Genomic DNA, 24,697 nt, shown 5'->3' with positions numbered 1-24,697 from the left:
GGTGTGGACAGATGGCAGAAAGTGAACACACACAAGTAGAAAAATTCAGATTTGTGATTTTTGTAAGTGTTCTTTTTAATAAGACTATGTACAACAGTTTTGTACCAAACTGCATTTTTTTGGAGTGGAACAGTAGCATTATTACCAATTCATATCATTGATGTATTTCCATATTCAGATGGATTTCCATTTTCATATGCAGATTTACAAGTATTCATAAAATGTTATGTTGTGCATATTGTGCAACCCTTGTTTGCAAATGTATTTTAAAAGTCTCTAGTTTGTTCAATATCATTCTGCAGAACTGCTATGTTAAAACACCCATTCAACCTGCTGTTGAAAAATAACCTTAACTTAAATTTGCAGGATGACCAGTTATGTCTACCTGTTGACTGATGGGTAACTAGACCTATAGCAAACTTTGCAGCTTCTCATTGAGTAATATGTGGTCAATAACATGCTCATCAGCTTCTCCTCTCGTGGCCACCACTGCTATCTTATAGCAACAGGAAGGTTGGCTATTTTGTAAATATACAGTGGAATCCCCATTTTACGTTTTTCAGGGGACCAGAAGGGACCAGAAAAAAAATGGTGTAAAATCCAGGAAAATGTAAAATCAGGGAAATGTATTATGCATAATATATAGGTGGCACCAAAAAACAACAATGTAAATCAGGGGATGTAAAACTGAGGTTTCACTGTAGTTGTATTTTGCAACTAGGGCCCCAGAATTAAATTATAATTTAAAGTAAAAACACAACTAATAACCATTATGTTATACACAACAGGATTCTCGTGGATTTAAGTAAAGGAACAAACACAAATAATTTCAAACCGACTTCATTCAAACCAAGCCTCGTTAGGGTTGTGAATTGCAAAAAAACATTTATTCCTTCATATTATTTCTTAAAAATGTATAGAATTATTTTATAGAATTTCTACTAGTCTTAAACTGATGTTCTTATTCTCAGCAGTAACTTGGGCTCAGGTTTAATTTGTGGAAAGGCCACCAAGGCCCGGGCCTAGGGTGGCAGGATTTTAAGGGGCGGCATGATGCCCAACCACACCCACATTTGGTCAGAAACTCTGGTCCCGATGATGAAAATTTGCATGAATAAAGGGGAGGGGACAGGGGAGACGAATGGCATTGGGCCTAGGGGCGCCCACTATGTAAATCCAGCCCTGCCTCTAAACATGACCCACTTCCTAAATACTCCAAGTCACCAAATCGTGGTGCAGGACCTGAGCTCCCTTGAGTGATCCCTCATCTCCTAAAGGCCAAATACAGAAGAGGTTGCCTTTGAGGTGTCCCAACTGCAATTGCCACATTTGAAACTACAATAATTCTGGTCTGATGAATTTTATGATTCCTTATTCTGTTACTATAATCTGTTATGCTTTTAAAGATGACTTTATGGAAGTCTGTGTGAGCTGGATAAATGTAATACTATCTTAATACAGTTTGCACATACTGTATAAACTTATTTATAAAACTTGTGTTGATATCAAGTGCGAGTAACAGCTATAAACTCATTTGTACACACATACTGTATATAATCCAGAGTCATTGAACTGAATATTGAAATACTTTGAATTCTTCAAAGAGAAATGTAGAAGGAAATGTTCTTTTTTATTTTGTTGGATTATAGTCAATGTAGTGAATTAAATATTTAATACCCTTGTTCAGTAATAATGGGAGGACACTGATTGAAACAGAGCTAATTACAAAGGCAGTTGGTTAAAGTTATTTAACAAGAATAAATATTATAGAAATGTATTGCCCTCTGTAGACAAATCAGATTAATTGCCTCTGGGTCATATAAACACCCTCCGACTATCTGGCAGTTTAGGCAGCATCTGGTGCATTCTAAAAACTTGAAGAATTTACTGCTTCTGTTTTTATATTGCTGGAGTGTTGACCTGAGTACTGACCTGAGTACAAAGAAGGCAAACGAGGCTAATGGAAGAGATAGAATGGGAAGAAACAATATGGAGGAGGGTAGGGAGAGTAAATGGAAAAGGGGGAGGAGAAGAGAAGTGCAGGTGTGTGCTGGTGTGAGTGCTGTATTGAAAGAGAAACCAATATTAGAGTTAATACAATTAATCAATGTGAGTAATAACTAGGAGGAATGGAATTTGTAATGTTTGAAAGATGCCATATTTTCCATATATGTCATTTACACAATTTTTAACATTATATTTATTTAATTGTTATCATCCTTTCTCATTCCTGGGTAACTGTATTTACTGACATCGTAAACAACTATGTTCAACATAAACCCAATAAAATGTATGTTTTGTCTATATAGCTGTATAGTTTACTTTGTAGCTGCCAGTTAGGCAATGTTTAATGTTATATCCTCAATCAGTGGCAGATAGTGATGAGCGAATTTGTGCTGAGACTAAAAAGTCGCCACAAGAAAAAAAATGCCCCTTGATTTTAATGCATTTGGACAAAAATTTGCTGTGACAAAGGAAGCGAGGTAAAAACGCCAATTAACTCTAATACATTTTGGACAAAACGTTGCCGCAAGAAAAATCACTCATTGACATTAGGGTGGTTATTTATAAAGATCTAAATTTTTCAGATTTTTTAATTTAAAAAAAGCCAGACCAAATTAGAATCCACGATTAAACCTTATTAATTATTTAAAAGGCACAAATTAATAAGTTCAGGGTAAAGCCCGAAAAACTTGTAGGAAAAAACGTATTGAGTTTTTTCCTGAATCGTATGGTTTTTTTCGGGCTTTTTCCTGAAAAATTTAAATTTTTCAGATTCTAGCCTTAAATAGTCTGATTTTTGGGCTTATTTCAGCTCAGACCAAAGAAACTTCCAAATAGGATAGTGACCTCTCCCATTGACTTATATACAACTTCAGCAGGTCTGAGATGGAGAATTTCTGGATTCAGACACTTTGCAGCCCCAGGGTATAATAAATCTTGAAAAATTTTAGTTTCTTTTCCCTAAAACTATTTTTTATTGTAATAAAAACTTACATTTTTATTTAATAAACAACCCCCTTGGAGTTAGTAAAAAAAATTGTTGTCTAGTAACTTTTGCATTTCGCTTGTAATCATATTAGCAATCTTTCATGGACTGCTATCAATCAGATTCATTTGACCCACCAGTTCAATCGTTTTGATAAAAAATATTATTTATCGTTGTTCATAAGGTGTCAATATCTCAGAAAGGACTGTTGTGTGATGTCCTATTATAGGCTATGGCCAAGTTTTTCCAAGGCATTTGAGCAATATCGATATCAATGATGTGCACTTTCCTAGATGATCTATTGGAGTTAGATTGATTTATTAAAGGCCATTCTGACTCATTCTGAATCAAATACAGTTCAGCCAGATTGAGTATTACTCTGAATTAAATTCAGAATTTGCAATGGATCAATATTAATTGATGCATCCTTAACGATCCTCTGTAAATCTGCATCTAAATCTCCCTTGTTCAATAAAGATTTTATATCCATTGCAGCCAAGCAAAAGCATGGATTGGTTGTCACAAGCATTATATATATATATATATATATATATATATATATATATATATATATATATATATATATATATATATATATATATATATATATACACTATCCACCTGGAGCATTCCAAAAATATGTCAAACGCCTGGGTGCAGGTTATATAATGTACATCCAAATAGCAAAGAATCCGCACTCCAGGTGTTTTAAGGTGAAAAAATCAAATCATATTTATTTCGACGTTTCGGCTCCTAATTCAAGCCGTCAAGCTTTCACTTCCTGAGGATGGCTTGAGTTAGGAGCTGAAACGTCGAAATAAAGATGATTTGATTTTTTCACCTTAAAAGACCTGGGGGTATATTTATCAAAGAGTGAAGTTAATAGTGAAGTTCCGCCACTAGAGTGAAATTCCGCCACTCTCCATTCATTTCTATGGGATTTTTATAGGCGTGTTTATCAAAGGGTGAACTTTCACTTTTACCCATTGATAAATACGCCTTTCAAAATCCCATAGAAATGAATTGATAATTTTACCCCCTGGAGTGTAGTTTCTTTGATATTTGGATATATATATCCCATGTACTCCTGTGCGTGGGAGATGAAGTTCAGAAATTCTTTGAGAAAGGGTTGAGGGTTGGTGAGGGGATTCAAGTATACAGTACTTATGAAACCTCTTCCTAACGCTTCCATCATTATTTCTAATTTTTAGAGCTCTAAAGTGTTCAGCAGCTCCATGCAATGAAATATATCCATGGGATGACCCTAGAGCCTGTACAAGGAATTGAGCAATTTTGTATTACATAAAAAATGTGTTAAATACAACTTACACTAACCATGCAATTTGTGCTCTTTGCACCACTTATGTAAGAAAAGTTAAAGAAGATGTTCAAAGCCTGGTCTTAAAAAAAATCATGTGGATTGCTATCTAGAATCACTGAAAGTAGCACAGTAGATATTACAAAATAGTATTTAAATACATTACAACCTTGGTATGACATTCTTAGGTTATAAAACGAGCCACAATCTGATATGAAGTCCACATGGAATTTTACAATGTTTGCATGATAATTATAGTGCAAAATACAAAACACAAGTGCACAATCCACAGATAATTGGTCAGTTGTATTGTCAATATAAGTTAGGTAAAAGCCCTAAAAAAATTACAAATTTTACATTTCCCTCTAAGGCCAATTGGATCCACTTCCATCTGCTCCTTGTTGAAAGTGCTCTGCACATTAATGGAGCAGATTTCAGCATGGAAGTGCAGAAGTACGCATTTCATGCTGAAATCCAGTCCAAGTGTGTCTGTGCACTTATATCATGGAGCAGATGGTAGCAAATCCGATTGGATCAGATTTTTCTCCGTGAGTTTCTGCACAGGTGGAGAAACAGCCTGATTTGCCAGATGCCTTTATGTCCATATATCACACTGTATTAACTCTTTTAGTTTCCCAAAGCCAGGGGGAGCCAATAAGTTTGTACTTTTATTGGAGACAATGGCTGATCTTAATTAATTGTGTATATGCCAAATACTCAAAGGAAGGATTACCATAGGGCATGTCCTTTTGAAAGGGTTTCTGTAAACTACATAAATTGTAAAAGACAATGAACAACTGTCTTGTCGGCGCTATATAAATAAATGATGATGATGATGACTTCTGCTCCCAAGACAAATGCTGTAGCACAGGGATTGTAAATTCCTTATGAATACAATCCAACAGAGGAAGATGGCAATGGCATTTCTATACAGTTATAATCTGATATCGCTACATAAGTATAATTAGTATGCATTGAAGTTAGAGAGGAAGTAAAATAATGATGATTTCTCATGGATGTAATATGTGCTCTGGAAGGCTTGGGACAAGATGTCTGAGCAAAGGAGAAGCCTAAATGCAAAAGTTAAGCCTCAGTGGAAATTGGGCACAGGGAATGAGGGTTTAAAAAAGTGACAGTGTAGCTTTTGTTCCTTTGTGGGAAAGCATTAGCAAGAACACAGGAGGCTTTTTAGCATTTTTAGAATTTACTGTATAGTCCGGTGTGCCAAACAAGTATTTTACAGATTAGTAAAGTCCTTCCTCAGAAGTTGCCTCCCTTGCTTAATGCCCCTAAATTTAAAGGGAAAGGTTATTTAGGGAAAACATCACAAGCATGTTGTTGTTGTTGCTAAATAAATTCTGCCTGTAATGTAAACATTCTATTTTGCTGAGAAAGCAGCTTACTGTGTAGACTTATTTGCATCATCCGTGTCCAGTTTTCAAAAGCAAGCAGAACTTAATTTGATTTTTTCACTTCCATATACTTCTAGAATCTGAACTGTTGTTTATAGGTAAAAATATTATTTATCTGCAGAGTAAGTCAGACAGGCTATACCATTTTTGGAGTATGCCTATAATCTAAATAAAGCATTTCTAGGGAAAGAGAACATTCTGCTTTCCATGAAGGTCTTTTAGTCTAAAGTGGAAACACCTGTAATTTAAAGACTTTTCTTTGTAACACCAGTAGCTTGCAGACTAAGCAAGTTCATACTTTGCGCAATTGTAGTGTAACTCTTTCTTGGATCTCCTTGCTGCTATTTCTACCTACCCCTAGTCTGTGCTATCCACATTCTATGCCTCACTCATGGGGACCCTGCCTTCACTAAGGGGTTGACCTCCCTTAGGGCACTAAGTCATCTTATTGGAGTCTTATACTCCAGGCTCCCCAGCACATCCACCTCCAGCATCAAGTAGAGTTCATAGAGAAAAAGTCATATGTTGCCTCCCCTTCTGTTAAGGACAAGAACAACTTACATTACCACTACCACACTACTATGGGTACACATTTTTTGCACAGGCCATAGGTTAAAGTTACTGGGTCTTCTTGAGTCAGAGACTGACTGAGACTGAGATTCAAACTAGGCCCTGGCAAATGATGAGCAAATCCATGCCTGGCGAAGAAAATTCACTCATCGCTAGTGACTGTAACATCTTAAAGCAGCCCCTCTGGCATTTGACAGAATCCACAGATTGTTGGGCTGGACTTGAACAAACAAGGGGAAGTTGTGCTCACCACTAGTTTTTAAAACCATTTGAAGGGGGGTGCAATGAGGCTGTGACCACAAAATACATATAGATAAATACAAGAGTCCTCAGCACTCAACCCATTATCAATATATTTAAGACAGAGACATGTTGTGCATACTGCTACTAAAAAATGCCTTACCCTTTAAACAAAACAGGGATTGTTTGTCCATATATTGCAATATATTTAAGATGGCCAACTACGTCAAAGTCATCCCATATCTGGCCAGTCCTACGCTCAATTTTATCTGATTCATTAAGAATTCTATTGCTTCATTATACATTTTACAAAGGGACTAAGTTTTACCTGCAACTTACTAGCTGCTTTCAAAGTAAAACTCCCAAACTTGGCTGCCCTTTTATTAGACACCAGTGGGATCACCTGACTATAGCTGGGAGGGGTGGGAGCTACAACATGGAGCTGGTCACTGCTCCTGTATAACTATAACAAACAAGGGAAAGTTGTGCTCACCACTATTTTTTAAAACCATTAGGCGGGGGTGCAATGAGGCTGTGACCACAAAATACATATAGACAAATACAAGAGTCCTCTGCACTCAACCCATTATATATACATATATATATATATATATAAATGCAAGCACTTGACTTGCCATTAGGTGCACCCTTCTTGACAGTGTATAAACATCTTTTATGTGCTACTTATATGGCTGAGAAAAGTTGAACCATGATCTAGATTAAAAATACTCTAACTTCCACTAATGCATACTTAAAGCTACCCACAGCAGAGTATTGCAATTAATTCACCTATTGTTTGACCATCCTGGCAGTCTTCCTTTAAACTTCCTAGTTCCTCAACTCTGTAATGTGCAAAGTTGCAAAAATTAGGTCTCTTCCCTAATGCAAAGCCCTTTGTGAAGGGATCTCTTGTTAAATCACTTTCATGAAGCTCCTACTGGCTTTGCTCTACTCATTCTCCCACAGAAAAGCAGACATTTAGGAAATAATCATATGTAGATAATACCAGGATGAAAACTTACAGAAAATAGAGCACTTTCATTTGACATTAACAGAAAAAAACACATAACATCTTTAATGCTTCTGTGACCATTCCTAATCAGAGACGACCTTCACAAATATAGAAATATTAGCAGTCCATTAATGTCTGGGTAATGCCATCTCTGGGTCCTTTGGTCAGTTAAGGTTGCCAAGGGCTGCAGAATTTCCAGTTAAAATCTCTGTCCATGTAATAAAGGATGCCCCAGTAGAGACATTCTTCTAATGAAAGTGCTGCAGGCTACTATTAATGTCAATATTAACAGCTCAACAGCAACATTTTTTTTTATTGGTGTATCCATTAATGTTGACCTAACGAATCTGAAATTCTTTTCCAATCTACCTCATTATGGAGGCCCTGGAATATCTTTGAGTTTCTGAAAAGGACATTTTCAACTCTGAAAAAAGATAGTCTTGTCTGAAGGTTGTGTGTTAAAACAGATGTGCCCCATGCTAACAATGGGAGGGTGTCACTTGAGAAGAATGAGAGTGCGGACAACTCATTCATGGATTCAAAGGCTTAAACTGCAAGTGTTTGAGGCTTTTGGTTTTGATTTAAAAGAAGAGGATATTTGGCTTGGTACAAGAAAAGCTAAATTCAATTGATTAAACACAGAGGATAATGTGAATAAAATTATTGGTAAAGTATGAACAACATTCATCTAAGTTATTTCATTGTAATAAAAAAGATATATAATTAGAGGGGCAAATTTACCTAGGGTCGAATATCGAGGGTTAATTAACCCTCGATATCCGACTGCCGAATTGAAATCCTTCGACTTCGAATATAGAAATCGAAGGATTTAGCGCAATTCGAACTATTAGAAGGATTTTAATCCATCGATCGAAGGATTATCCTTCGATCAGAAAATTGTTATGAAGCCTATGGGGACCTTCCCCATAGGCTAACATTTGGCTCGGTAGGTTTTAGGTGGCGAACTAGGGGGTCGACAGTACTTCGACTATCGAATGGTCGAATATTCGAATGATTTTTAGTTCGAATCGAAGTCGAAGGTTGAAGTCGATGGTCGAAGTAGCCAAAAAAAACAGTTTTTTTCCTCTATTCCTTCACTCGAGCTAAGTAAATGGGCCCCTAAGTCTAACACCTTTTCTTTTATTATATCCTTTTAGTTTGTTAATTATTTTGTTTTTATCCACTGTACTTAAATCAATGCCTATTTTACTACAAACTGGATAATAGTTTAGATACATGCAATCTATGCTGAACTTACTGTAAAAAATGTACTTCAATTGCTTCTGTATTCTTTTAATTTTGAAATAAAAAATGTAAGTCACAAAAAACATGTTAACCTAGGGCTGGTGAACATCTGCCTCTATATAACATTATTCTAAATGGTAATGATCTCTGTGTATAGTTTATTAAAAACATATTTTCAGTAGTGATAATACATTTTAATATAACATCCAAATAATTTACCATCATCTCATGGAGTATGACATGACTTCCATCACCTTTAGTATCACAGAATGTTTGTGATTTTTCTGTTCAGAATGAAAGTTCACATATATAGGCTGGGTTCTCAGAATAGTATGAATGGTACTAAATATGTACTTGATTGCATTATTCTTCTTAAGGAGACTGAGCTTTCATGTTCATTGATTTTACTTGATCAATCACCATACCTTCATCATATCAGTTTGATATATGAGGTGACTGGCTTTTAGCAAAAATCGCCGTTCCAAAAGATTTTCAGCCAGAATTTTGTGCCTCTGAGCCCTGGAATGGAAAATGAATGCTCAGATGCATATAGTTCTAGGCTGAGCTCTTGTAATGTTCCTGTATACATAAAACTCTCTCTACGTACTGAACACTTGATTGCATTATTCTCTTTAAGGAGACTGAGCTTTCATGTTTATCGATTTCACTTGATGAATCACCATAACGTCATTATATTGGTTTGATGGATTTCTTTTCAAATGTCTAAATTCTGTAATGCTACAATAAATTTAAAAGTAAATTCTCCACTCAAAGCAGCTTACTGGATAGGACTCCAGTATCCATTGAAATATTTTACATTGGATACTTTATAAAGGCTGTGCTGTGTGCTGGTTTTTCAATTGATGAAGAAACATTTTATAGATAATACTATAATATTCTGCACAGCATGAATGTCTGATGGAGAAATTCCGAAGCTAAGAACTGTCATTTTTCATGAGTATGTCTCCAAATTAACGTTTCTGTTCAAAAGGTTTTTCTAAACATTTCTAAGTTATACAATTGCATTAACATTTCTATGGTTATGCACTGAGCACAGTGGCTTCATGGTTGGCACTTTAAGTCTATTGTAAATCAAATCCAACATGTTATTTAAAAGCTAGACAATTATTCATTATCTCAGTATTTCTAATATCCAACTCCGACCAACTTCGAATTCCAAAAAATAGGCTTGGGCTTTCCCCGAAAACTCTGAATTGTTCGGAGTTTTTGGCAAAAAGTAGATTTGTTTTTTCTGAAACCCCGATATCTGTATGGACATCAGCGCAGACACTGGGACCTTCGTCATTGACTTATAGAGGACCTCAAGAGCTTTTTGATGGCGGGTTTCAAATTCTGAGTTTTTAGACCATCGGACTTTAATAAATCTACGAATTATTTTAGGTTCGGATATTCGGAGTTTGATAAATAACCCCCTTATTGTCATCTGAGAGGGGTCTGAGAGGCCACTAACCACTAGGAAGCCTTGAAGTTATTCATTGTTAGTGATGGGCAAATTTGTTTCTCTTTGCCACGAATTTCGTGAATTTCCTGTGAAATTAGCGAAACAGGAGCAAAATTAACAAAACGTTGATTTTGTTGCTGGCGCCAAAATGGGTGCCGATGTCAAAATTGCTGCTGGCGCCCATTAAAGTCAATGGGCACCCGAAAATCGGCGGCGGTGTGTAAATTGTCGTCGGCTTCTATTCCGAAAACGCCGAAATTCACAGCAAATTTGCGTCTGGCAAATAAATTCGCCCATCACTATTCATTCTGCGTTATTATTGTGGATGAACCTGTTTCACTGATATATGATGATCTCATTGTGCAAAATCACAATAGGCAAATTGCACAAGATCCATAAAATTAAATATAATTCGACGTGTTATGCAATTCAACCAGAGTGAGAGATAATGGTTTAAGACTGCAACGTGATTAAATAATGATCTTTGAACAAAACCAGCAGTTTTAGATAATATGCTGTATACAAAATGCTTGTCTTTTAATTAAGGTATCATTATAAATAATATCCTGAATAGGTTTTGGGTTCCCTGTCCCATTAGGGCACATGGCTATCCATTTCTGCCTCTTAGGAAAGATGCCCTAACAATATCGGCTAATGTTGGACATTGACAGATGAAAGATGTAAACCAAAATCCAATGTGAATTTATTGAAAATGGCTTTAAAGTCTTCAGAAAGTCAATCAAAATATGAATCTTGTCCCTTTAACAGGTTAGCCAAAGCTAATAGTTCAAACTATTAGAGGCCCATTTATCAAAGTCCGAATTGATCTCATTATTTTCTGAAAACTACTCCAACCAAATCCTCTTGAGTTTTTTTCCCCTTATTTATCAATACATTTTCCCGAAAATTTCATGTGCGGGGAAACAAACTGAAAAAGTCTTGAAAAAAAATGAATCATAAATTTTTTTCAGATTTTCCACCTAAAAAATCTTTGGATTATTGCACGAAACCCAGCGCAGATCAAGATCTCTTTCGGGACTTCTCCCATTGATTTATATGAAACTTCGGCAGTTCTGAGATGCCGGATTTTCGGATTTGGACTTCTTCCATCCTCGGGGTATAATAAAACATGAAAAAATTGTGGTTTTTTTTACTACTAAAAATTTGTAATTTATAGTAAAAAAAAAAAAAAACCACAAAGGGGCAAATGTATCAAGGGTTGAATATCGAGGGTTAATTAACCCTCGATATTCGACTGGGGAATTAAAATCGAAGGATCGAAGGAATAATCGTTCAATCGAACGTTCAAACGATTAGAAGGATTTTAATCCAACGATCGAAGGATTTTCCTTTGACCAAAAAAAGTTAGCCAAGCCTATGGGGACCTTCCCCATAGGCTAACATTGACTTCGGTAGCTTTAAGGTGGCGAAATAGGGGGTCGAAGTTTTTTCTTAAAGAGACAGTACTTCGACTATCGAATGGTCGAATAGTTGAACATTTTTTAGTTCGAATCATTCGATTCGTAGTCAAAGTCATAGTCGACGGTCAAAGTAGCCCATTCGATGGTCGAAGTAGCCAAAAAAACACTTCGAAATTCGAAGTTTTTTTTCTTCTATTCTTCTATTAATGAATGGGCCCCAAAGGTTTTTGGCATTCAGACTTTAATAAATAATCCCATTAATGTCATCTAGACATTAATCACTGTCATGGATTAATCTCGACACAAGTGTATTCTTCTTCTTTTGTGCATATACACATCCATACACTGATAGCTGCTGGGAACTATTCATTCTCGGCTCTCTTCTGGCCTTGCGCATTACTACATGTTCTGTCCTTGAGCTGAATAAAAGAATGTTACAGTGACATTAGCAATTAATGAAATATCAAGTTTACAGCAACCGTGAAGCTGAAAAGCCAGAGCCTTGTGCTTCTGTACTGTATATTGCTGAACATTTATGAGCTGCAATTAAATAGTAGATGAGGGCAACACAGCTTTGTTGAATGGCACACGGCTCTTTGAGGGGATTAAAGGCAATAGCTCAGGGCATTACTTTTATATTCAAACAATTTTGTGCAGGTGGATGACTAGTTAGGGGAATGTAAGTTTTATTTCATGAGACCACCCACCTTTGCCTTTACATTTATTATAGGGAGTGTATGTGAAGTCGCACAAATTAAATGCAGATAAGGACTATTTGACCTACTAGTGCATATCAGCAGATCTCAGTTGTTGTATTTCATCTTTATTTACAGTAGAATACATTATTACCTGTTATGATTTTTTTCTTCTATGACACTGGGTTTCAGGCTGCAACATATTTTATTTAAAGGGTACTATCATTAAAAAAAAATCATTCTTTTTTGTGCCTAAATAAAGTTTTGAAGAAGGGTTGCATAAAAAGGTTTGTTTGCCTTGCCTTTGATTTACCTTCTGACTCTTTCTCTACTAGGGATGTAGCGAACCGCCGATAATGTGTTCGCGAACGCCGTTCGCGAACACCGGCAAAAAATGCGAACAGTTCGCGAACAGTTCGCGAACTTCGAACATCCGAAAATCGTTCGATTCGAACGATCGAAGGATTTTAATCGTTCGATCGAACGATTTTCGTTCGAATCGAACGAAAATCGTTCGATTTTAGCGATCGAATGGTTGAATGGTCGAACGATTTTGACGCGAACGCCTATTGGCGAACGTCGCGCGACGTTCGCGAACTTGCGGCGGACGCGAACAGCCGATGTTCGCGCGAACAAGTTCGCCGCCGAACAGTCCGCGACATCCCTATTCTCTACTTACGGATTCTATTAAAGGGTCTTCATGCTGCAGTAGAGTAAACATCAGAAGAGTCAAACACAGGCTGTTAACATTTAGGGGGTTATTTATCAAGCTCTGAATTTATCTCAGTATTTCTAAGATAAAAATCCGAGCAACTGTGAATTCCCGAATGGACCTTATTTATCATTCAAAAAAATAGGTTTGGGTAAAAACACGAAAAATTTGGACCTTTGCGTAAAGTTTTCGGACTTCGGACTTTTCCGCAAAAACCACAGTTTTCAGACTTTTTGGCTCAAAATCCTCGAAATCATCGGATATCGGGCACTGGTACCTTCCCCTTAGACAAATACAGGACCCTGAGAGCTTTGAGATGCCGAGTTTTTGGATTCAGAGTTTTCATACCATCGGACTTTAATAAATCAATTAATAAATTAATTAAATCCGAATAATTCCGATTTCTGAAAAATCCAAATTTTTTGGATTTCGGGTATTCAGAATAATAAATAACCCCCATAATTTGAAGGATACTGATGTAGAAACACTAGCGAATTTACCCCAGCGTTCGTTAGTGAATTCGCAAAGTAACGAAAATGACCAACGCTAGCAAATTGACGCTAGCGCTTCGGCGCTTCGGCGCTTAGTGAATTTGCCCCTTGATGTGCACTGGTTTTGTGCAAAACCCACATTTTTATGGAATTTTCAGGTGAAAAATCTGAAAAAATCATGAAAATCATATAAAAAATCAGAAAAAATTGTTAGAATCGTATGAAAAATCCAATAAAAGTTGTGAAAACCCAAGCAGATTTGATCGGAGTTTGTAGCAGAAAATATTGCGATAAATTCGAACTTGGATAAATAACCCCCTAAGTGAATTTAAAATTTTGATTGGAAAGTAAAAATATATTAGCTAATTTAGATACAGAACTGCAGATAATATTCTTTATACTTAAAGCCAGAATTTAAATTCACTGTAACTGTAACCGTAACTTTTTGTGCTAATGATTCTTAGGAAAGATCCTATCAATTTTTTTTTTAGTATAAACCGTAACATAAAATGACTTCTAAAGGAACACAATGAATTTTAAATTGGCTGCCTAAAATAACGGTGATTTATGGAACAACTTAACTGTATTTTATGAGACATTTTAGTTTGTTACATTAACAGCTTTGCACTACGCAGCTCTGCAATTACTTTTCCATTAAATAAAAGTACATTCTGTAAAAAAGTCATTTTTTTCTGACAAGAATAGAAATGTTTTAACAATTGTTATTTTTTACGTGGAACATGATACTTCTGTTTTATTGACAAAAAGAAAATTTGGCGACTAACGTTCTTTGGCACAATATACTTATATAGGCTGTCAGTTACAAACTGACAAGCTTTAATTGGTTTTACATCATTTCAAGTAATATGTTCTCTAATAGCAGATAAAATGGCATTTGCAGACATAGTGCAAAGAGCTAGCTTGGCTGCAAAATTGAGGACTATTAAGAAAGGTTCTTGCATCCATATATGCTTCTTTACAACATGCAGTGCTTGCAACATGTACCTGCCCAACCTACACTTATAGGTTATATTGATGTAAAGGAACCCAGGAACTACCACCAACCTTGACCTGCCATCCCACTAATAGCTTGTGCCAAGGGAATTGGATACTAATGCCATTATTAACACTTGTCACCAGAAGTCATGCCAATACACAATCAGGGGAAATCATGTGCACCTTGCTTCTGTATTGGTGCATCATGAGCAAGTTGTGGTGGATGCAATTTACTGGGTGCCTGCAAGTACAATGGAATTCTTGGATAAATGCCTGCATTGTGAGTTAAAAATATGGCACCCAAAACTGCACTTTGCCCTATGTGCTGCATCTATAAATAAGCCCCAGTTTGTCTGTAGAACACTACAGCTGCAAAGTCAATTCTAAGGGGCCCATTTACTTAGTTCGAGTGAAGGAATAGAGGGAAAATAGTTTGAATTTCGAATGTTTTTTTTGGCTACTTCAACCATCGAATGGGCTACTTTGACCTTCGACTACGACCTTCGACTTCGAATCGAACGATTCAAACTAAAAATTGCTCCACTATTTGACCATTCGATAGTCGAAGTACTGTCTCTTTAAAAAATTCTTCGACCCCCTAGTTCGTCACCTAAAACCTACCGAGGCCAATGTTAGCCTATGGGGAAGGTCCCCATAGGCTTCCTAACAATTTTCTGATCGAAGGAGTATCCTTTGATCGATGGATTAAAATCTTTCGAATCATTCATGTATCATGAACCTTCGATATTCGAAGTCGAAGGATTTTACTTCGACGGTCGAATATCGAGGGTTAATTAACCCTCGATATTCGACCCTAGGTAAATCTGCCCCTAAGACTTCTAATGCAAAACATCAGATACTTGCTTTCAAATAGCATTCTAATAAATGATAACCACTGATTGGGTGCTTTGGTTTAATAGTACTAGATCACCCCTTGTACCTGTTATTAGTCTGCTCCATAAAGCATACAGGCCTAATCCTTAAATGGTTTTACAATCACTTTTCAAAAGCAGAATTTTTGTATAATAAACACATATAGTTCTTCACCTGGGCAGTACGTAAGAGTATATAGATACACTTCGATAAAGATCCGCACTCACTGGTCTTTTTAAAAGAATATAAACAATGATGGATGAATTTGGCCCGTTTCGCTTCGCCACGAAATTTGCGAATTTCCCGCGAAATTCACGAAACTTGGAAATTTGACGCAAATTTGTGCCTGGCGAATAAATTTGCCTATCACTAAATATAAAGAATTTTTATTATAAACACGAACTGATGTTTCGGCCTCTCCAACGGCCATTCTCGAGAAAAGGCCTTTGGAGAGACCGAAACGTCAGTTTGTGTTTATAATAAAAATTCTTTATATTCTTTTAAAAAGACATGTGAGTGCAGATCTTTATTGAGTTATTTGGAAGGTTTGCAGACCCTGCACCCAGGCGCATAGAAATGAATTTTCGTGAGTGCCGGCATCTTAATGAACTATATATATATATATATATATATATATATATATATATATATGCAGAGCTACTGTAATTGGTGCTAATGCTTTGCCATTGAATCATTTGTCACACTTGTAATGCACAGTGTACGCTTGTCACCTGTCCCTCCCATATGTATTTCTAATGATGAGAATGCTGATTTGTCTCATTGAGAGCTCCCCAATGCATTGTACTGCGATGTATCATGAACCTCTTTGTCGCTTAAGAACTTAACGCTTCTGCTAAGTAACAAACCAATTAGCCTTTTGCTGCAAAGCTGTTTCACAAGGGGTTTAATTACCCTCTTTTTGTGAGAGTAATTTGCTGCTGACAGAAGACATAATAAACAGAATGGAAAACAAATCTTTACACAATATAGTTATATATCCAATGTACAAAATGCCCCCCACCCAAAAAGAATAGCTGAAAACAAAAATTGAGACCATTTGTAAATAGAATTCTGCTGTCTACCTTGGTTCAAAATGCTCCTTGTGTTTAATAAGAACCAGGGGCAGATTAAGTAAGGACAAGAAATTCATCAAACCAAATAAAAAAAATGGTTTTGACTGGATTTCCTTCCTGTGATAAATACTGGGCCCAGCGACATCCACTGTTTCTATTTTCAATTTGATAAATATATTGCCATGCCAACTCTGTAGGAGCTCGTAAAGGCAAGAGATCTGTCAGACTAAAAAATAACAACATCATTTTATATTCTGTACCTTTACTTTGATTGATACTGGACACATTCTTTTTCTTACTTACTTTCAGCTTTTTCTTTGACTGAAAGTTATGAACTGTACAGAACTAGTGCAGTGTTTTTACACATTACTATAAATGTAGGGAATGTGAAGGAGTTAAGCTTCCCTAATCTGTGGAAATATACCTATGCCCTGGGGGAGGGATTTGTTCCCATATGCCCTGGGGCAGTGATTTTGGTTTCTGTTACCTTTTGAAGGTATATAGGGGAGGGAGCACATGGTTCTGTTTCTTTGGACCCCATCTGGTGCCAGGGCTGTATGCTGCTGGTGAGCCTGGGGTAGTAGGCCTCAGTAAGGAGAACTGTCCAAAGGTACCCCATGTCTGAATTAGCGAATAGTGTCTGCATAGCAACTATTATAGAACACATAAGAATGTGGGACAGACAGGGCTAGTTAGTAAGAGTGGCCTTGTGTTCTAACCAAGAGACTTTGGGAGTAATTTATCAAAGTCTGAATTTATCTCAATATTTTTTGAAAAAAACTCTGACCAAATTCATGAGTTTTTTCAGCTTAATTAATACACTTTCCCGAAAAATTTGTTTGCGGTAAAAATAATATGAATTTTATTAATTTCTCGACATTTTCACCTGAAAACTTAATTTTTGCCCAAAAAAATTCAGATTATTACACGAAACCCAGCACACATCAAAAAGTCTTTGGGACTTTTGCAACCTAAATGCAACCTCGGCAGGTCTGAGATGCCAGATTTTCAGACTTTTTCCATCCTCAGGGTATAATAAATTCTGAAAAATTCATGATTCTTTTTCATTAAAAATGTGGATGCAAAATTTTTTGGGATTTTTGGCATTTCGGAATTTAGTAAATAACCCCTTTAGTGTAGGGTAGTTCCCCTGGTGACAAACACTAATTTATAGGGGCTTAAAGGTAGGGGATATGGGTGAACCCTTTGAGAAATATGGTAGACAAGAAGCAGACATCGGTAATGTGAGTAACACCCATTGTGAACATGGTGAGATGTGTGATATTATGCCCTTGAATATCAGGTGTACAAAAGTACCATTATGTTTAATGAAACTACATTTTTTGGTTAAGATCCACTGGTGCTCATGTCTGTTTTGAGCAGCGGTGTAACTATAGAGGAAGCAGACCCCGCAGTCCGGGCCCCAGTCTGCTTCCTTGATAGCGAACAAGAAAAACACCCCTCCCCGGCTGCTCTCTTACTTGCGGCAGGGGGCGCAAGTTGGCACGGGGTAGGGAGCAGGCGTAGTCACAAGGGGGAGTGGGTGGAGGCAGGTAGGAATTGGGTGGGATGGTTAGGAGTATGGGGATTGGAGTTACTCCACTGCTTTTGAGATTGAATGTGTTGAGTGTTAAAGTTTTACTTGAAGACCCTTTCTCCAACACTTCTCCGAAGGCCCAGCTAAGGCAAGGAGTCACAATGTAAGGGTGTTCTACCTTGGAGAGCATTTAATAAAAGAGTTACATAAAGTATTCAGGATCTTGGCTCAGTCATTGTATCTGTTATTTCAGCAAACTTGATGTCAGATATTGATATTTGTGCACAAACATATTCAGTGTAAGAGATTAAGGGCTTATGTGGTACTGCCCTGGATGTATAAAGAGCACTAGGAAACCAATTAAGCTTCAGAAAGGCAAAAAATATCTTTAGAAGTGTAAAGATCATAAAGGTATTTAGTCTAAGATTAGTCAAATTACATCATGTCAGAATTTGGTGATCTGTTTTCTGAATTCTTTAACAAAAAGTGTTCAGTATAAACAGAATAATAAGGATAATAATTGTAATGACAAGAAAGGCCAAAAAAAAAAGGAATGGATCCTTTAGATTTTAAACAAGAGATGGATCATTTGCTTTTAAATTGTCATTAAGGAGTTAATCTTTCAATATCGTTAATATATAATGGTTTCAAGGATGAACTGAAATTTTCTATGCAAAAATATACTAAGATACCTTATGCCAGGAGCATAACATTAGAAGAAGAAGACCCTGCTACTACTAGGGGGTGTAGTGGAGTTCAGCTAGTGATTTATCATTTCAACATATACCGTATTAATGAAGCAGAACCATTTCCTAAAGTTTCTGAGCAGTTCTTCTAAGATGCTGCTGTAACTTCTAGTAGTGCCACTGCTTTGGATACATTTATTCTACGTTTTATGACTTAATTAAAACCCTGTTGATTGATCTGGAAAAATAAGAAGAGCGTTTTCATAGTCAAACCTGATGCCAGCATAATATTCCGTGCAGGAGCATGCGAATATCTTTTTTATTCAGTGATTCAATCTCCTGACAAGTCTACAGTTCATGGGTGGCTATGCTTCACAAAACTCCCGGATTGTACATTTATTTTGCCAGCATGTTTGTTCCAGAGATTCCGTTCCACATCTCTGTGATTGACAAGCCCCTCTGCCAAAACCCCTATCTCATAATCAATGTGTCATGAGAAGGATGGAAAAGCTCACATTAAAAATAATACAGTTGTCAATCAATTCTTTATGATTTCATGCCATTCAGTGTGATAAATCCAGCACAAATGGAGTTTCATAGGCTGCTAGGATGAAACTTGATGTTGCATTAATGCGGGCATGGCCTGAAATTCAGATTGCGGTCACAAACTTTTTTCACAAACTTGATCTACCCTTACTCTAGACCAGGGACCACTAACCTTTTGAACCGGTGAGCAACATTGAGAAATAAAAAGATATGGGGAGCAACACTAGCATGAAAATGTTTTTGGGGTGTCAAATAAGTGCTGTGATTGGCCATTTGGTAGCCCCTATGTGGATTGTCAACCTACATTGAGACTCTGTTTGGCAGTACACCTGGGTTTTATACAACCAATGTTGCCTCCAAGCCTGGAATTCAAAAATAAGCTCCTGCTTTGAGACAACTGGGAGCAACATCCAAGGGGTTGGAGAGCAACATGTTACTCACGAGCTACTGGTTGGGGATCACTGCTCTAGACAATATTATATATTTTAAATATGATATGTACAATTATCTTATTGATGGCTATAGAGAAAGGCATGTACAATGTGTTCATGTAAATATTAGAGGTACTTTTAAAGTATGTATAGGTACATGCATGGGACCTGTTAGCCAGGATGCCAAGACCTGGGGTTTTCTGGATAAAGAATCTTTCCATAATTTGGATCTGCATACTTTAAAGGCCCCCATATACGGTGCGGTAAAATCCGATGACAAACAGAGTCGGCAGCTTATTGGCAGATCGATATCTGTCCGTCAGTTGGCAGATGCCGATCGGGCAGGGTAAAAAAATCCCGTTGGATCGCGGATGCATCTGTTCGTTGATGGGGTCTCGTTATCTGACCGCTCGTTCAGCCTCCATTCTGATCAGATCGTTGGGCCGCGGGGCCCACAATCGGATGAGCCCGATATCGCCCGCCACAATGTGGGCCTATTGGGGAGAGATCCACTCATTTGGCGACATCGTCAAACAAGCGGATCTCCCTGTGTAAGCAGGGGCGTATCTATAGAGGAAGCAGACCCTGTGGCTGCAGGGGGGCCCAGGAGGTATAGGGGCCCCACGAGGCCCTAATTCATATACAATATCAATAAATATTGGAGAAACAAGTCAACCTCTAAACATTTTGGGGGCCTGAAAAATAATTTGCTGTGGGGCCCAGTAATATCTAGTTACGCCACTGTGTGTAAGGCCACCTTAAATATTCTATAAAATTATTTAACTATTAAAGAAACCCAAAATGATTGTTGTGCCTTGAAAAAGCACTAATTATATCTTAGTTGGAATCTGTTTGTACTATAAGGATTCACATGTACTTTAAACCCTATTTAAACCCTAGTGTCACAGTTTAATGAAGTCTGGGCAAAGTGACAGTCTCTGCTGAAGTGAGTGCAGTTTAGTTGACAGCTCACTCGCAAGCAAAGCTATTGGGGTGTTCAAACTCACTCTTCACACTTTGATCAAAATGCCTTTGCCAGAGGGGATTATAGATCTATTGGTAGGTGGCGTATCATGACAATTTCTAGTATCTACTGATTTTTTTCATCTGCATGTACATTCTTTATTCTTCATTGTAATGCATACTGTGCACACATATCATAAATATCTTGACACTTGTCATTGTCAAGGGTGGTTCACCTTAAAAGATTACTTTTAGTATAACATAGACAGCAGACAGTTTGCAGTTAGTCTTCATTTAGTTTTTGAATTATTTACGCTTACAGCTCTCAGGCTTGGGATTTAAACTCTTGTGCTTTGTAGTTCAAACGAAAGATAAATAGCAGGGGACGTGAAAATAATAAATATGCAAATAATAATAACATATGCAATATTAATGAAAAATAAGATAAGATAAAAAATAAGCTATATGATTGGATACTCACAGTGAATCTGTTGTTTGCTTGCCAGCATCACCAGAAAGCATCTTCAACTGCAGGATGGGCAAGGCTAATAATTCTAAAAAAATCACAAAGAATAAATAATAAAGACCCAATGTGTTTAGAACAGGTCCATATTTAACATTTTAAAAAATGTTAAAAATAATAAAATAAATAAAAAGAATTCTTGCATTTGAATCAGTTTATGACCAAGGCAGAATATGAGTTTTAAGGAACAGTAACGTCAAAAAATAAAAGTGTTTTAAAGTAATACAAATATAATGCAGTGTTGCCTGTGTACTCATGGGCTTCTGTATCAGACTTCCTGCTTTCAGCTTAAACTTCCTTGCCCCCGGCATGAGCATGCTCAGTTTGCTTCTCTTCCCTCCCCCCCTCCCTTCTCTGCTGTAATCTGAGCTCAGAGCTATGAGTGAGCAGGGAGAGATTCAGGCAGGAAGTGATGTCACACCAAGCTAATATGGCAGCTTCTATCCTAAACAAACAGAGAGCTTCTAGAGCTTTTTATTAGGTATGGTAAATCATTCTACAGAATAAATATAACATTCTATCTTGCACTATTGTGGCTAATCTATGAGATGGATAGCTACGAAGCATTTTATTGCCAATAGATTAGCCACAATAGTAGAACAGTAATTCTGTAAAAGTTAAAGGGTACTCATAAGTGAATTGATGGATGCAGTGAGTTTCTTGGACAAAGGGTGCAATATACTTCTTTAGCTCTGAAGGCATTAATGTGCGGTTACCACTGTTTTGCTGACATTAACATCTTTATGGAATATGCCCGGATTTTACAAGCATTTCCATTAACCTGAAGCTGTTGCTTTTTCAATTATTTCTGTGGCTGTAAAAGAAAGAAAGAACCCTATGCACGGAAAATACAGTATTAAATGTATTCAGACTTAAAAATCTCTTTTCATGAAATGGTTGTGGCGGAGTAATGTGAAATTAATAATTTCCATGCATTCTGAGCAACCTTTGTATTGACAATTCAAACGTCTGAGTGATTTACCCACGTCAACATTTTATTCTATTATATAGATGCAAATCTTTGATAGTTTGAAAGCCTTTGAAGTGACATGGGAAGAAGGGTGAGCATGCTTTGTAAATTCGCATTTGTGCAGGTTTTCAATATGTCTTGAATGTTTCATTAAATCAGAGATAGGGACACGGGAAGCAATATAGAGATAAAATAAGTACACGTAAGGGTAATGTTAAGGTATCTGGAGAAGGAAATTACTTTACCAAGGTTGCTGAATGTCATGACAGCAGTAGACTTATAGATACCAAAATGTATTCATACAGATATGGCATCTTTTATCTGGAAACCTGTTATCCAGAAAGCTTCAAATACAGGAACACCATTTCCCATGGCGTTCTATCTTAAAAAAACATTTCTGACTGATTTGTTTTTTCTCTACCCTATAAATGTTGGTGGCAAGGGAAGAGAAGATAGAAGAGAAGAACTTTTCTTTACCATAGGATTAACAAGGTTATCGAATTCCCTACGAAGAGAAGAGAAGAACTTTTCTTTACTATAAGGGTAACCAGTTATAGAATGCCCTGCCAAGAGTGGAATGAATAGGCAATTCTTTAGTTCTGTTCAAAACCAGATGGATGCCTCTCTAGCAGCAAATGCCATGTACTGTGGAGCAAGTGGAAATTCATATCCAATGATATATGATAATGATATTATAGGCATAATCAGGCTGGAACATAGGCTCAAGTGAGGTTTTCATTTGAAGTATATTTAAAAAATGTTCAGCCAGCCACTTCTTGGGCTTGGAGGACCCTGCCATTAGATGAAAGTTGCAATAAAAATGTAGGATCCATTCTCAGACAATCACAGAATTATGCAAGCACAGGCTGCTATTAAGTGCAATAGTCCACTTATCTTAGTTCGACATCCCAATTTCAGTTTCTTTTGGAAGGCATAAGATTCATGTAAAAAGTGTCTACATGAAAGATCCTTTCTGTCAAAATATAATTACTGAAGCTTTATAGTTACATACTGCGGATGCCAATTCTAAAACTGCTCTTGTTATGGAGATGATAAAGATTGGCTACTAACCAGTTGATAAATGGTGGAGTTTAGAAGTTACTCCTGGCCTCTATTTAATTCTACACATTTCTCCTCACTCCACTGGTGAGCGTGAGAAAGGAAGGTATGCCAACTGACATGCAACCCTCATAGGCTTTGTTTAAGTGGTCCATTTGGACCTATTTATCCAATGTTTTACTGGATTTTTTGCATTACTGTGAAGCACAAAGTAATAATGGACAAATGTCTACTTCAGATCTCACATAATTATCATAATCAACTATATGTTAAGGTACACTGGTCAATTTGCACATGATCACCAGCTGTTTGTCAACCTAACTGGCTGTATCATATATGTGACACTTACCACTTAATGGGAAGATAATGTTGGCTCAGTCAAGCTTGTCCGTTTCTGACAGATTGTGAGTGCCATTTGCAATACGCCCACACAGGAAATCTTTTCTGCTCACATGCTGTCATGAGACCTTCCTTGCTGGGACCAAAACTTGCAGCAGCTTGCTCAGCAAAGACTGCCGAGTCCAGAATCTAGACCGGGAGAGCGACTGGTTTAAAAGAGGTGTTAAAGAAGCCATATATGTAAAAACTGAAAAACCAAGTCTGAATAGAGGCGGGGGGGGGGGGGTGTAACATTTATTGTCTGCCACATACAATGCTGTTTTTGGCACCTCTCCGTGGAACGTTTAATAATACATCATAGCTCCAATCTTGCTAATACAATCAACACTTGGGGGCCGATTCACTAAGGGTCAAATATCGAGGGTTAATTAACCCTCGATATTCAACTAGGAATTGAAATCCTTCAACTTCGAATATCGAAGTCGAAGGATTTAGCGCAGATAGTTTGATCGAACGATCGAAGGATTATTCCTTCGATCGAACGATTAAATCCTTCGAATCGAATGATTCGAAGGATTTAAATCCAACTATCGAAGGAATATCCTTCGATCAAAAAAAGTTAGGCAAGCCTATGGGGACCTTCCCCATAGGCTAACATTGAGTTCGGTAGCTTTTAGATGGCGAACTAGGGGGTCGAAGTATTTTTTAAAGAGACAGTACTTTGACTATCGAATGGTCGAATAGTCGAACGATTTTTACTTCGAATCCTTCGATTCGAAGTCATAGTCGAAGGTCGAAGTAGCCCATTCGATGGTCGAAGTAGCCCAAAAAAACCTTCGAAATTCGAAGTTTTTTAACTTCGAATCCTTCACTCGAAGTTAGTGAATCGGCCCCCTAATTTAATGACATCATTGTGGATTATGATAAACAGATTATGCTGATTGGAGCAACTTTCCAGAGGATGAATATTCTCGAAGGAAGATTTACAAATTATTCTGAATTGAGAAAGACAGTTGGATTACTGGTGAAACGTCTTCAAGGGGGAAAAAAACACAGTTGTCCAGTTGATTTGACTTATTTCTATAGATTTACTCAGCAAAGTACAAATAGCTTTGTGAAACTTGGGACGATTGA

The sequence above is a fragment of the Xenopus laevis genome, chromosome 8S, assembly GCF_017654675.1.
Source record: "Xenopus laevis strain J_2021 chromosome 8S, Xenopus_laevis_v10.1, whole genome shotgun sequence".
Taxonomy (NCBI): Eukaryota; Metazoa; Chordata; class Amphibia; order Anura; family Pipidae; genus Xenopus; species Xenopus laevis.
Note: the sequence above shows the minus strand (reverse complement) of the source record.